Genomic DNA, 15,870 nt, shown 5'->3' on the forward strand with positions numbered 1-15,870 from the left:
GTCCTTGGGCTTTGCACTATGTGCACTTAATCCGCTGCGCTACTGCCCGACTCCCTTTATTTTTATTAAATAGAGACAAAGAGAAACTGATAGAAAGGGGGAGAAAGAAAGACAGCAGTAGAGAGCATAGTAGTTATGCAAAGAGACTCTCATGGCTGAGGCTCCAAAGTCCAAGGTTCAATCCCTCCACATCAATATAAGCTGAGCATTGCTCTGGTGAAAAACAAAACAAGGGCTGGGGAGACAGCATAATGGTTACGCAAAAAGATTTTCATGCCAGGCAGGGATAGATAGCATAATGGTTATGCAAAGAGACTCTCATGCCTGAGGTTCTAAAGTCCCAGGTTCAATCCCCCATACCACAATCATCAAGCCAGAGCTGTACAGTGCTCTGGTAAAAATAAATAATTAAATAAATAAATAAATAAATAAATAAATAAATAAATAAAGAGAGAGAGAGAGAGACCTACAGCACTTCTTCACCACTTCTAAGGCTTCTACCCTGTAGGTGGGGGCAGGGGCTTGAATCCTGATCCTTCTACATGGTAATGTGTGTACTTTACCAGGTGTACCACCACCTGGCCCCTCTTAAATTCAAATGTAACTTCCATTTGTCACCTCTACCCTTATCTGGCAACTCTATTCTGAACTCCATGCTTCTGTAAAATCCCCGAAGCTAGAAACAGATTTGGGAACTGGGGGCATGGGATTTGGAGCCAAGGATGACAGAGGGAAGGGCATCAGTCATTTCCAGAGTGGAAGGGGATGGCCAGTAGCATTCTAGCAAACTCAGAACCAGAGAAGAAGTGGAACCAAGACTGGAGGTAAGGATGGGACTTAGCCTTTGCTGTACCCTTCGCTGACCCTTTATTTATTGATTGATTGATGAGACTAGGAGGAGAGAGAGAAAGAACCAGACAGCACTCTGGTACATGTGCTTCTGGGGATTGAACTCAGGACCTCACGCTTGAGAGTCAAGCGCTTTATCCACTGCGCCACCTCCGGAACCACTTTTTTAAAAAATATTTATTTTCCTTTTTGTTGCCCTTGTTTTTTTATTATTATTGTTATTGATGTTGTCGTTGTTAGGACAGAGAGAAATGGAGAGAGGAGGGGAAGACAGAGAGGGGAAGAGAAAGATAGACACCAGGGGGGTCAGGCAGTAGCTCAGCGGGTTAAACGCAGGTGGCACAAAGTGCAAGGACCAGCTTATGGATCCGTTCGAGCCCCCGGCTCCTCATCTGTAGGGGAGTCACTTCACAGGCGGTGAAGCAGGTCCGCAGGTGTCTTTCTCTCTCTCTGTGTCTTCCCCTCCTCTCTCCATTTCTCTCTGTCCTATCCAACAACGACGGCATCAATAACTACAACAATAAGACAAAAAGGGCAACAAAAGGGAATAAATAAATAAATATTAAAAAAAAAAAAAGATAGACACCTACAGACCTGCTTCACGGCCTGTGAAGCGACGCCCCTACAGGTGGGGAGCCCGTGGTTCAAACCCGGATCCTTACGCAGGTCCTTGCTGTTCGCACCACATGCGCTTAACCCTCTGCAGTAACGCCCAACTCTCTTTTTTTAAAACATTTTTTTATTATCTTTATTTATTTCTAGGATAGAGACAACCAGAAATCAAGAAGGAACGATGAAGAGAGACATCTACAACACTGCTTCACCACTCGTGAAGCGTTCCCCTTCAGGTGGGGACCCGTTACTCGAACCAGGACCCTTATTCATTGTAACATGTACACTCAAGCAGGTGCGCCACCACCCGGCCCCTAAAACATATATCATGAGAGTCTGGCGGTAGCGCAGCAGGTTAAACGTATGTGGCAAAGCGCAAGGACCTGCAGCAGCGTAAGGAAACCAGTTGGAGCCCCTGGCTCCCCACCTGCAGGGGAGTCACTTTACAGGCGGTGAAGCAGGTCTGCAGGTGTCTCTCTTTCTCTCCCCCCTCCGTTTTTCCCTCCTCTCTCCATTTCTCTCTGTCCTATCCAACAACGACGACACCAATAACAACAACAACAATAATAAAAAGGGCAGCAACAGGGAAAATAAATAAATATAAAAAAACATATGTCATGTGTTTTAATTAATTTATTTTTTACTTTTTTTTTTTTCTCCAGAGCACTGCTCACCTCAGGCTTCGGGTGGTGTGGGGGAATGAACTTGGGGCTTTGGAGTCTCAGGCATGAGAATCTCTTTGCATTACTGTTACACTATCTACCCCTACCCCACTGACTTTTTACACAGTTATTCCAAGTCATGTCCCAACAACTCCATGGTAATGATGTTATTTTCCTTCCCTACAAGTGGGAAACCAGATTCTAGGACATTGAAAGCGGGTAGAGCACTGAATTTGCAAACTTTAGGGCCCAAGTTTTATTCCTTGTACCACATATGCCAGAATAATGCTTTTGTTTTCTCTATTTTCTCTCACACAAATACATACATCTTTTAAAAACACTATAATAGTCTTATCTTTCTCTCCATGTCTCTGTCTTCCCTTCCTCTCTCCATTTCTCTCTGTCCTGTCTAATGACTATGACATCAGTAACAACAACAATAATAACTACAACAACAATAAAAAACAACAAGGGCAACAAAAGGGAAAATAAATAAATAAATATAAAAATTGTTTAAAAGAAAAAAAAATACTATAATAATAATAATCCTGCCCGGGAGGTGATGCAGTGGATAAAGTGTTGAATTTTCAAACACCTCACACACAAAAAAATGACAAGGCAACAATAAATGATGGGGAAGTTAGGAGAAAAACATTCCATGTGAGTGGTACAGTAAATTGGAACAGCAGTCTGGAGATCCAGCTTTCTGGTCCCTCTCTCCAACCATGACACCATCTCCCCAGACAACAGTCTAGGTCACCTATACACACCAGATGTTAAGCACAGGCAAAAACTAGTTGGGTCATGGGCCCCTTGAAATATACCCAAAATAAACCCACTAGCTTTTTCCAATATGGAGACCCCCAAATCTCCATCAGCAATATTCTTGCCTTTAGGTTCATGATCAGTCAACAATTTGCTCTGCCTTCCATCCTAACTCTCCTTCACTCACCAGGTTCTAGACACTACCATAATGCCAACCCGACCTTCCTGGGCAAAGGACCCCACCAATGTGTCCTGGAACCCCACCCCACTAGAGAGAGTCCGGCTGGTAGCATGGATCAACCTGACAATGCCCAATGTTCAGCAGGGAAGCAACCACAGAAGCCAGACCCTCCACCCTTCACACCCCACAATGTCCCCAGGTCCATACTCCCAGAGGGACAAAGAATAGGAAAGCTATCAGGAGAGGGGATGGGACACAGACCTTTGGTGGTGGGAATTGTGTGGAGCTGCACCCCTCCCATGCCACAGTCTCGTCAGTGTTCCCATTTCACAAACAAAAACTTAAATATATATATGTATATGTATATATATATATATATACATATACATATATATATATATATATATATATATATATATATATATATATAATATTAAAAAGGAAAACCCTGGGGTGTGTGTGGCAGGGGGGGAGAATACAGGTCCAAAAAGGATGACAAAAGACCTAGTGGGGGTTGTATTGTTATATGGAAAACTGGGAAATGTTATGCATGTACAAACTATTGCATTTACTGTCGAATGTAAAATATTAATTCCCCAATAAGGAAATTAAAAAAAAGAAAAAGAGAAACCTCTGGAAGCCACCAGGTTCCAGATGCTAGTATGATGCTGACCAGACTTCCCTAGACAGAGGACCCCACCAATGTGTCCTGGAGCTCTGCTTCCCCAGAGCTCCACCCTACTAGGGAAAGAGAGAGGTGGGCTGGGAGTATGGATCAACCTCTCAACACCCATGTTCATCAGGAGAGCAATTCAGAAGCCAGACCTTCCACCTTCTGCATCTCCCAATGACCTTGGATTCATACGCCCAGAGGGATAAAGAATGGGAAAGCTATCAGGGGAGGGGACGGGATACGGAGAGCTGGTGGTGGGAATTGTGTGGTGTTGTACCCCTCTTATCCTATGGTTTTGTTAATGTCTCTTTTTTATAAATAAAGAAAAAAAAAAGAAAAAAGAAAAAAGAAAAAGAGAAACCTACAATTGGGGAGATATCTCAGCCTGTTAGGACCTGCCTGAGGCTCCAGAGAATATAGGTTCAAATTCATGCACCCTTATATGCTAGAGCTAAGCAATACTCTGGTTCTATCTATTTATATATCTCATCATAAATAAACAAATATTTTAAGAAAATATAAAAAGGATAACCATAAATGCCATAAGCCCTAGATATTCCATTTTTGACATTTGTTAAGAACATACAAAAACATCCATTTGGAAAGACCTAGGCATTCACAATTCATTGTAGTGTTATGTGCAAAACAAGTCATGGGAACAGCCAGGGAAGTGGTGCAGTGGATGAAGTCTTGTTATGTGCAAAACAAGTCATGGGAAGCCACTGGATTCTTCACAACTGGTGGATGGATAACGAAGATGGGATGGATGTATTACAGACATACGGGTATAGATACAAAACGAGTGAAAAACCACTCAAGTATAAAAACATGATGGAATCTTGATATCTACAACAGGGCTAGATCTTGAAGGCATTCTATTTAATGAAGTATGTCAAATGGAGAGAGAAGCTTGTAGCATGATTTCTGTAATGTGCTGGATACATCTTTAGCTTGGGCCGGGTGTTCTGAGCGGCTTCCCAAGAATGAAGAGGAGAGAGTGAACTAAAGGAGGAAAGAGAAAAACAAAACAAAAAACACAATGAACTCAGAGACACAAAAAGACAAGTGGAACTTTTTTTTTTTATCTTAAATTCAATTAAAAAATTTTTTGAACTTGGGGCCAGGCAGTGGAGCACCTGGTTAAGCACACACATTATAGTGTTCAAGCCCCTGGTCCCCACCTGCAGGGGGGAAAGCTTCATGAGTTGGTGAAGCAGGTCTGTAGGTGTCTCTCTGTCTCTCTGCCACACTATTTCCACCTCCCCTCATAATTTCTCTCTGTCTCTATTCAAAATAAATAAATAAATATTAAAAAAATTTAAATGTGACCAACAGTGTAAAATTTCACTTATATACTGGGTGAAAAATTGAACTTAAAGTTTAATTAACTGCTCAGCTCTGGTTTATGGTGGTATGGGGGACTGAACCTGGGACTTTAGAGCCTCAAGCTTGACACTCTGTTTGCATAACCATGATGCTGTCTACCTCCACTCACTGATAAGTGGTCTTTACCTGACTGAGGTAGAGTCAGTGGCTAAGCCATTGTGTGCTCCAATAGTGAGGAGCAGAACCCTTATCTTTAATTACTTGGTGTGGCTTTTGGCAATTTCCTGAAGTCTCCCAAACCTCAGATTCTCTTTGCAGAACAGGGAAAAATCTTTTGGAGTCAGCTATGTCATTTTGAAAATTAAATTAATTATTTTTATTAGGAATATTATATTATGTTATGTTATATTATATTAGTTAAATAGAGATGGTCAGAAATTGAGAGGGGTGGGATGATAGAGAGGGAGACAGAAAGATACCTGCAACACTTCTTTACCACTTGGGAAGCTTTCCTCTGCAGATAGGGACTGGGGGCTTAAACCCAGGTCCTTGTGCATTGTAACATGTGCACTCAACCAAGTGAGCAACCACTCAGCCCTTAATTTATTATTTTTTAAATATTTATTTCTTCCTTTTTGTTGCCCTTGTTGTTTTATTGTTGTTGTTATTGATGTTGTTGCTGTTGGATAGGACAGAGAGAAATGGAGAGAAGAGGGGAAGACAGAGGGGGGAGAGAAAGATACCTGCAGACCTGCTTCACTGCTTGTGAAATGACTCCCCTGCAGATGGGGAGCGGGGGGCTCGAACCAGGATCCTTATGCTGGTCCTTGCGCTTTGCACCAAATGCGCTTAACCCGCTGTGCTACCTCCCAACTCCCCTTATTATTTTTTTTAACCAGAGCACTGATCAGCTCTGGCTTATGTTGGTGTGGGGAATTGAACTTCAGATTTTGGAACTTCAGAAATGAAAACCTGTTTGCATAACTGCTATGCTATCTTTCCCACCCAAGTTATGCCATTTTATATGTATAGCAATTGAAGCTCAGAATGGTGCTGGTTTCTCCTATTGCTCTCTCTGCAAGCATCTCAGCAAGTACTGTTATAAGCCAACTACTCAAGGAAAACAGGTTCCTCCTACTGAAAGGCCAGTAAAGAGGGATTTCTTTCCTCACCCCCTTCATCCGTTGGACCATTCAAAAATGTATTCATCTGGAATACAATCCAGTCCAGCCTTCTCATCTTACAGATGTAGAAACTGGTCTGAGGGCATCCATCCAGGGCCTCACAGGGAAGCCTGGACCACACTGGGGACAGTCTATATTATACTCTGCACAGCTCTGTCCTCACAGACTGGCCTTTACTTTGTACCCAGGGGCATTGGAATTGTTTATCCTGAAATCAAATCTCTAGGTTTTTGAGCACATTGTACACAGCCCCTAGTGCAGGCATACAGGTCCAGCCTAAAATCTGAAGCCAGCACTAAGCTGCATGGCATTTGATTCTAAGCTCTCTAGTATGGTGGAAGTGAAAGGGAAACTCGAGAACAGAAGTCCAAGTTCTGTTTCCCAGGTAAGGACACTAAGGTGCTGAGGTGAAACGGAACAGATCCTTGCCTCTGGTCCTGTTTTTTTCTTGTTTTTGTTGTCTTCCCCAAAGCAGTGGAAATTGTGCTGGCCTCATAACTTTTCAATATGCTCTGAAAATCTTGCTGGATTAGAATACAAACAAGATGTCTCTATAAAAAACAAAATATTTAAAAAATAATAAATTAAGGGCTGAGTGGTTGCTCACTTGGTTGGGAGTCTGGCAGTAGTGCAGCAGGTTAATTGCAGGTGGCACAAAGAGCAAGGACTGGAGTAAGGATCCGGGTTCGAGCCCTGGATCCCTACCTGCAAGGGAGTTGATTCACAATCGGTGAAGCAGGTCTGCAGGTGTCTTGTCTCTCTCCATTTCTCTCTGTCCTATCCAACAATGACGACATCAAGAACAACAATAATAACCACAACAATAAAAAACAAGAAGGGCAACAAAAGGGAATAAATAAATAAATATTTTTTTAAAAAGTGGTCTGGGAGGTGGCACAGTGATAAGGCTTTGGACTCTCAAGTATGAGGTCCCGAGTTAGATTTCCAGCGGCACATGTGCCAGAGTGATGTCTGGTTCTTTCTCTCTCCTCCTATCTTTCTCATAAATGAAATAAAAATCTTAAAAAAAAACTTTGTAATTGATAAAACTTTAAAGCTTTTTAATAAAATTTGTAAACATTTATTTATTTCCTTTTGTTGCCCTTGTTGTTTTTATTGTTGTTGTTATTGATGTTGTTGTTGGATAGGACAAAGAGAAATGGAGAGGAGGGAAAGACAGAGGGGGGAGAGAAAGATAGACACCTGAAGACCTGCTTCACCTCTTGTGAAGCAAATCCCCTGCAGGTGGGGAGCCAGGGGCTCGAACCAGGATTCTTATGCCGGTCCTTGTGCTTTGCACCATGTAAACTTTAAAGAATACATATTTCCTTTGAGGAATGTCTTACACATTCTTTTTAAATTTTTTTAAAATTATCTATTTATTTATTGGATAGAGATAGCCAGAAATTGTTAGGAAGGGAGAGGTAGAGAGGGAAAGAAACAGAGACACCACACCTGCAGCACTGCTTCACCACTCGCAAAGCTTTCCCCTACTGGTGGGGACTGGGGGCTTGAACCTGGGTCCTTGTGCATTGTAACATGTGTGTTCAACCAGGTACACCACCACCCAACCCCTTCACACATTCTTTAATTTTTTTTTTAATGTATTGGATACACATAAAAATTGAGAGGGAAAGGGAAGATAGAGAGGGAAAGAAACAGCTGCAGCAGTGCTTCACCTCTTGTGAAGCTTTCTCCCTTCAAGTGGGGATTGGGGAGCTTGAACCTGGTTCTTTGTGCATAATAGCATGTGCACTCAACTAGTGCACCACCACTTGACTCCTCTTGCAAATTCTTTTTTGTTACAAATTTTTTTTTGCTCCCATAGCCACTGCTCACTGACTTTCTAGTGACAGGAGTGAGGATGAGGGCTGGGTGAGGGGGTGGGAGTGGAGGAGCAGTAGATCTCTCACTAATTGAGCACACTTTTTGCCATGTATGAGGACCTCGGTTACAGCCCCTGCCACCACCTGAGAGTATCTGCACAGCAAAGCGTCAGAAGCAGTGGAATAGTGCTGTGGTGTCTCTCCTCTCTATCTCTCTCTCCCTCTCTCTCTCTCTCTCCCCTTCCCCTATATCTTAAAAAAAAAAATCTCCTGGTGTAGGTGCAGAGCCCCAGTGATAACACTGGTTGCAAGAGAAAAGGAAAGAAAGAGGGAGTCGGGTGGTAACGTAGTGGGTTAAGCGCACGTGGCGCCAAGCGCAAGGACCAGCGTAGAGCTCCTAGTTGGAACCCCCCCCCCGCCCCCCCCCCCCCCCCCCGGCTCCCCACCTGCCGAGGAGCCGTTTCACAAGTGGTGAAGCAGATCTGCAGGTGTCTGTCTTTCTCTCCCCCTCTCTGTCTTCCCCTCCTGTCTCCATTTCTCTCTGTCCTATCTAACAACGATGACATTAATAACAAAACAATAATAACTACAGCAACAATAAAAAAAAACCCAAGGGCAACAAAAAGGAGAATAAATAAATTTTTAATAAAAGAAAGAAGACACACCACAGCACCCCCTACATCATGACACTCCCTTATGGCTCCAGAGTTCAAACCTGGGCTGTGCAAATGGGTAGGCACATGCTATACTGGGTGAACTATCTTCTTGTTTATTGTAACTTTTTTTTTCTTTTGGTTATCATCGGGCTTCAGTGATCTAGACTAACTTTCCCCCCCTCTGAATAGAAAGAGAGAAAGGTGGGGGAGATCATAAGGCTCTGAAGTCTCTAGCACCACCCAAAGCCAGAGCTGAGAAAAGAAAAGAAAAAGGAAAGAAAGAAAAAGGAAAAGGAAAGAGAGAGCTACCCAGGAGGTGACCTATTGGCTAAAGTGCTGGACTTTCAAGCATGAGACCCGAAGTATGATCCCTGGCATTGTATGTGCCAGAGTGAGTCTCTTGTCCTCTTCTGTAATTAATGAGAGAAGGGAAGGGGAAGCTAGGGAGATAGCACAATTATTATGCAAAAGACTTTCATGCTTCAAGCTCCAAGGTCTCAAGTTCAATCCCTAGCACCATAATAAACCAAAATTGAATAAAAATAAAATAAAAGAGATATTAAACCAGACCAGCCAAGTCAGAAACCGGAGAAATTTCCCCATATCTATCTCAGTTTTCCTTTATCTCAGGGACTTTCGATAAGAAAGAGAGGGGAGGGTTGAAAAAGAGTTTAGAAATGGTTTGTGTGTGTGTGTGTGTGTGTGTGTGTGTGTGTGTGTGTGTGTGTGTGTGTGTGTGTGTGTGCAGTGTTGGCTTCATTTGACGTTTGATTGGTTCAGCCTGTTTTGTTATGCACACAGTAAAGCACATATGTTACAATGCTCAAAGATCTGGGTTCAAGTCTCTAGTCCCTACTAAAGGGAAGAAGCTTCACAAGCAGTTCTACAAGTCTGCCTATCTGTCAGTCAGCCTATCTATCTGTCTATCTATCTATCTATCTATCTATCTATCATCTACCTATCTATCTCCACTTTCTCACTTTCTAGCTCTACTCAATAATAAATAAATAAAGTATTTTAAAAAATAAAAATAAAAGAGATAGGTAGATTAGATTAGATTATATAGATAAACAGACCACAGCACCAGTGCTTTTCCCCAGAATGAAACTGGGCTCGAGCCTGCATCAAACATATGACAAAACAGGTACCTTCTCAGGTGAACTGGCTGTCTGGGCCATATTGTAAATTCTTTTTTTTTTAATTTTTGTATTATCTTTATTTATTTGACAGAGAAAGCCAAAAATCTTTTGGGAAGGGTGGGATAGACAGAGTCAGAGAGACACCTACAGCACTGCTTCACCACTTGTGAAGCTTTCCCCCTGCAGGTGGGGACTGGGGACTCGAATCTGGGTCCTTCCACATTGTAATGTGTGTGCTCGACCCGGTGTGCCACCGCCCGGCCCCACCATATTGTAAGTTATTATTGCTTGGGCTTGACAGCTCTGTTCTTTCTCAGTCTACAGTACTTTTTTTTTTTTTTTTTTTGCCTCCAGGGTTATTGCCGGGGCTCTGTGCCTTCTTTATGAATCCACTGCTCCTGGCAGCCATCTTTTTCCATTGTTGTTGCTGTTATTGTTGCTGCTGCTATTGTTGTTGGATAAGACAGAGAGAATCTGAGAGATGAGGGGACGACAGAGAGAGGAAGAGAAAGATAGACACCTGCAGATATGCTTCACCACTCTTGAAGTGGCACACCCCCCCCGCAGGTGGGGAGCAGGGGGCTCGGACAGGGATCCTTGCGGCAGTCATTGTGCTTGGCACTAAGTGCGCTTAACCTGGTGCACTACTGTCCAGCTCCTTCTACAGTACTTTAAAAAAATTATTTATTTGTTTATTTATTTATTATTATTTTTTGACTCCAGGATTATCACTGGGGCGTGGTGCCTGCACCACGAATCCACTGCTCCTGGAGGGCATTTTCCCCCATTTTTTGTTGCCCTTGTTGTTACAGCCCTTGTTGTCATTATTGTTATTGTTGCCATTGATGTTGTTGGCTAGGACAGAGAGAGGGAGAGACAAAGAGAGGGAGAGAAAGATAGACACCTGCAGACCTGCTTCTTCACTTATGAAGCGATCCCCATGCAGGTGGGGAGCCGGAGGCTCAAACTGGGATCCTTACATAGGTCCTTGCTCTTTGTGCCATGTGTGCTTTTTTACTGGGGGTTGTATTTCAACAGAATTGAACTATTTCCACCCCCACGCACTCTTTGGAGGCCAGCACAGACACTTTAAGTGTTGTTTTATCAGGAACCAAAACTACGAACTCTTACTGGGACCTTCCCAGAGCTTCTGGAATCCTGCCCATGGGTCTGAGGGCTTCCACTCCAGAAGAAACCTCAGGTGAATGCATATGTAATCTGGGTACCCTATCTGTTCCCATGCAGTGCTAGGTGTATGAGAGAGGAGTATGTGTGTGAGAGGAGATGAGTGTGAGCTGTCAGTGTCCACCAAGAGAGAAGAAAGTTTCTGTCTTTCCTGCTCAGGTTCTGGCCAGTGAAAATCTTATGATTCCAGCTAGGGGTAGCCACTCTGAGAGCCCCTAGTCACACTCCTCATTCCTCATTGCTCTCATTTACCTTGATGCTTCCTTCTCAAACTCCCATAGTGCTGCCAATCTTTTATATATATATATATATATATATTTATTTTTATTTATTTTCCCCTTTGTTGCCCTTGTTGTTTAACATTGTTGTGTTTATTGATGTTGTTGTTGTTGGATAGGACAGAAAGAAATGGAGAGAGGAGGGGAAGACAGAGAGGCAGAGAGAAAGACACACCTCAGACCTGTTTCACCACTTGTGAAGCAACTTCCCTGAGATGGGGAGCTGGGGCTCAAACTGGGACCCTTACGCAGGTCCTTGCGCTTTGCGCCACGTGCACTTAACCCGATGCGCCACCGCCTGACTCCCTGTGCTGCCAATCTTTTGGGCTATAGTTTCAACACTTGGCTCCTCCAAGACTGAGTTCCTTCTACCAAGAAATCAAATTCACCACCTGATCTCAAGGTCAAAAGTTCCCCATTGAGCTACTAGATCCTACCTGCAGGGTCACATTGGGAAACTGATGTTACCCCACTATATTTCATATTAGACAGGGTCTACCCTAGGACTTGTGGTAAAAGACAGTTTTATTGTTGGTAAGTAAATTATTATTATTATCATTATTATTATTATTTTGCCCTCAGAGTTATGGCTGGAGCTCAGTGCCTGCACTACGAATACTCCCAGAGGCCATTTTTTCCCTCTTTGTTGCCCTTGTTGTTTATCATTGTTGTTGTTGTTGTTATTGCTATTGCTGTCATTGTTGTTGGATAGGACAGAGAGAAATTGAGAGAGGAGGGGAAGACAGAGAGGGGGAGAGAAAGACACCTGCAGCCCTGCTTCACCGCCTGTGAATTGACCCCCCTGCAGGTGGGGAGCCAGGAGCTCAAACTGGGATCCTCACACAGGTCCTTGTTCTTTCTGCCAAGTGCTAATCTGCTGTGCTACTGCCCAGACTCCTAATTTTTTTTTTTAATTTGGAGAATACATAGAAAAATTGAGTTGGGGATGGGGTAGAGAACAAGACAGAGAGACAACTAAAGGACTGACTTATTGTTTGTGAAGCCCCTCACCCCATAGTGGGAACCATGGGCTTGAACTCAGGCCCTTGAGCATTGTAACATGTGCACTCTACCAAGTGTGCCATCTCCTGGCCTCAACTCTGAGTTTTCTAAGGGCAGGTGATTTCCTTCTCTCAGTTTTTTTCTTTTTCTTTCTCTTTCTCTTTAGTTGCCACCAAGGTTATTGCTCAGTGCCTGCACTACAAATCCACCATTTTTCTAGCAGCCATTTTTCTTCCTTTTTTTCTTTTATTTGATAGGACAGAGAGAAATTGAGTAAGGAAGAGGAAATAGAGAAGGAGAGAGAAAGAGGAACACTTGCAGCACTATCTCGCTGCTTGTGAAACTCCCTGCCTGCAGGGTCCTTACACATAGAAGGAACATATGCACTTAAGTGGGTGTGCCACCACTAGTCCGCAAGATCTGTTTGCTTATGAAAGGTAGGAAGAGAGGGGGGGGATGGGAGAGGGAGAGAGAAAGAGAATATCAGAGCATCACTCTGGCACATATGATGCCATGGGCTGAACTCAGAACCTTATGCTTGAGGATTCAATGCTTTATCCAGTCTATCACCTCCTGGACCACTTTTCCCTCATTCTTTATAAATATTTTAGTTTGCACAGCACTTCATATATTTGTGGGGGTGGGGGGAGTCAGGGCCTAGAGAATGCATATTGTTACTGCTCATGGGATACATATATTTTTTAAATTTTATTTATTGCTTTCTACGAAGATGGAACAAAAAGCAAAGAAGGAAGCCCCTGCCCCTCACAAAGCTGAAGCTAAATCCAAAGCTTTGAAGGCCAAGAAAACAGTGCTGAAAGGCGTCCACAGTCATAAGAAAAAGAAGATCCACATGTTACCTACCTTCTGTCAACCCAAGACAGCTCAGGTATCCTCGGAAGAGCGCCCCCAAGAGAAACAAACTTGACCACTATGCCATCATCAAGTTCCCCCTGACCACAGAATCAGCCATAAAGAAGATAGAAGACGATAATATACTTGTTTTCATTGTGGATGTCAAGGTCAATAAGTACCATATAAAACAGGCTGTAAAGAAACTCTATGACATTATGTGGCCAAGGTCAACACCCTGATCAGACCTGATGGAGAGAAGAAGGCATATGTTCGATTGGCTCCTGACTATGATTCCTTGGATGTTGCCAACAAAATTGGATCATCTAAACTGAGTCCAGCTGCCTAATTCTTTTTGTTTGTTTTTTAATTTCTTTATTGGGGAATTAATGTTTTACATTTGAAAGTAAATACAGTAGTTTTTACATGCATAACATTTCCCAGTTTTCCATATAACAATACAACCCCCACTAGGTCCTCTGTCATTCTTCTTGGATCTATATTCTCCCCATCCACCTATCCCAGAGTCTTTTTTTAAAAAATATTTTATTTATTTATTAATGAGAGAGATAGGAGGAGAGAGAAGGAACCAGACATCACTCTGGCACATGTGCTTCCAGGTATCGAACTCAGGACCTCATGCTTGAGAGTCCAAAGCTTTATCACTGTGCCACCTCCCAGACCACCCCGGAGTTTTTTACTTTGGTGCAATACGCCAATTCCAGTTCAGGTTCTACTTGTGTTTTCTCTTCTGATCTTGTTTTTCAATTTCTGCCTGAGAGTGAGATCATCCCATATTCATCTGTCTGTTTCTGACTTATTTCATGAATTTTTCAAGGTCCATCCAAGATAGGCTGAAAACGGTGAAGTCACCATTTCTTATAGCTGAGTAGTATTCCATTGTGTATCTATGCCACAACTTGCTCAGCTACTCATCTGTTGTTGGACACCTGGGTTGCTTCCAGGTTTTGGCTATTACAAATTGTGCTGCCAAGAACATATGTGTACACAGATCTTTTTGGATGGGTGTGTTCGGTTCCTTAGGATATATCCCCAGAAGAGGAATTGCAAGATCATAGGTTAGGTCCAGCTGCTTAATTCTAAATATAATTTCTCACTATAAAAAGATTTTATTTATTTATTGATGAGGAAGATAGGATGAGAGAAAAAACCAGACATCACTCTGGTACATGTGCTGCTAGGGATTGAACTCAAGACCTCATGCTTGAGAGTCCAATGCTTTATCCACTTTGCCATTTCCCAGACCACTGGGCTGCATTTTTTTCCTTTTTTTTTTTTTTTGTTCTGCATCCAGGGTCATCAGTGGGGCTTGGTGCCTTCACTGTGAATCCACTGCTCCTAAGGCCATTTTCTCCATTTTGTTGCCTTTGTTGTTATTGTTATTATTGGATAGGACAGAGAGAAATCAAGAGAGGAGGGGAAGAAAAAGAGGGGGAAAAAAAGACACCTGCAGACCTGCTTCACCGCTTGGGAAGTAACCCCCCTGCAGGTGGGGAACTGAGGGCTCAAACTGGGATCCTTATGCTTGTCCTTGCACTTTGCTTATCCCACTGTGCTACTGCCTAGCCCCTGGACTGCATTTTCATTCAGAGAGAATGAAGGAGAGAAGCACCAGAGAACAGAGCCCCCTACAGTGCCATAGAAAATCCCATGTAGTGCTGGAACTTGAAGCTGGGCTCCACACACATGACAAGGCACCTTACCTACCTGGTGAGCTATCTCCAACCTAAGACACATCATTCCTATATTCTCAACATCAGTCACGAATATGCAAGCATGTAGAATTAATGCAGAATTATCTAACTCCTGAGAATAGGAAATCTGTGGTTTCATCAGGGTGCCCTGTGGTGAATTCTTGTTAGTTCTGGGCATTTGGAGGACCCAAGTAAATTTAGAGATCTTCAAAGAAGAAAACTAGAGTGTTAAAATCTTTAAAAAAAAAAAAAAAAAGAGGTCCGGGAGGTGGCACAGTGATAAAGCTTTGGACTCTCAAGCATGAGGTCCCGAGTTTGATCCCCGGCAGCACATGTACCAGAGTGATGTCTGGCTCTTTCTCTCTCCTCCTGTCTTTCTCATAAATAAATAAAATCTTTTAAAAAAAGAAAAAAGAAAGAAAACTAGAGTGCTGAGCCTGGAAATTCAACTCCCTCTGCACTTGTTCCTTATATGTGTGGTACAGACCCGGGGTGTGAGTCTCAGTTCTCGCTTTTATGAAATCTGTAACTGTAGATACTTTATTTAGCCTCCCCGAGCCTCAGTTCCCTCCTCTATGGAAAGGGAAGTGCCTAGCAAAGGTGCTCCATGAGATGGCTACAGGCATCCGTCACACAAGATGAGGACAGACTTTCCCCTTGTTCTGAGAACTCCAGAGGAGAAATTCCAGTGTCTTCAGTGTCCTCAGCCTTGCTATGTGGGAGGTGATCTGCTAGGTGTTAAAGAGGCAAGAAGAAACATGATCTTCTCAAACACTAGGTTTGGGGAAGCAAGACACAAGCACTGAGAGAACACAATCCTAACTTAGCCCAACCGCCCAAAAGACATTGTAAAGTTGTGCAAGAGTCTCAGCAAATGTGTGGCCTCATTGTTACAGGGTGGAGGGAACAGGACTCCTATCTTAGAGTCACATGGGATGACTGAGAGTGGCCTTCTGCTCAGAATC

General features: G+C 43.1%; 1 pseudogene; it reads left to right on the plus strand.

The window, feature by feature from the left end:
• The first annotated feature begins 13,068 nt into the window (after positions 1-13,068).
• LOC103121327 (large ribosomal subunit protein uL23-like) lies at positions 13,069-13,539 on the plus strand (annotated as a pseudogene).
• The last annotated feature ends 2,331 nt before the right edge of the window (positions 13,540-15,870 follow it).

This window comes from Erinaceus europaeus, chromosome 12, assembly GCF_950295315.1.
Source record: "Erinaceus europaeus chromosome 12, mEriEur2.1, whole genome shotgun sequence".
Taxonomy (NCBI): domain Eukaryota; kingdom Metazoa; phylum Chordata; class Mammalia; order Eulipotyphla; family Erinaceidae; genus Erinaceus; species Erinaceus europaeus.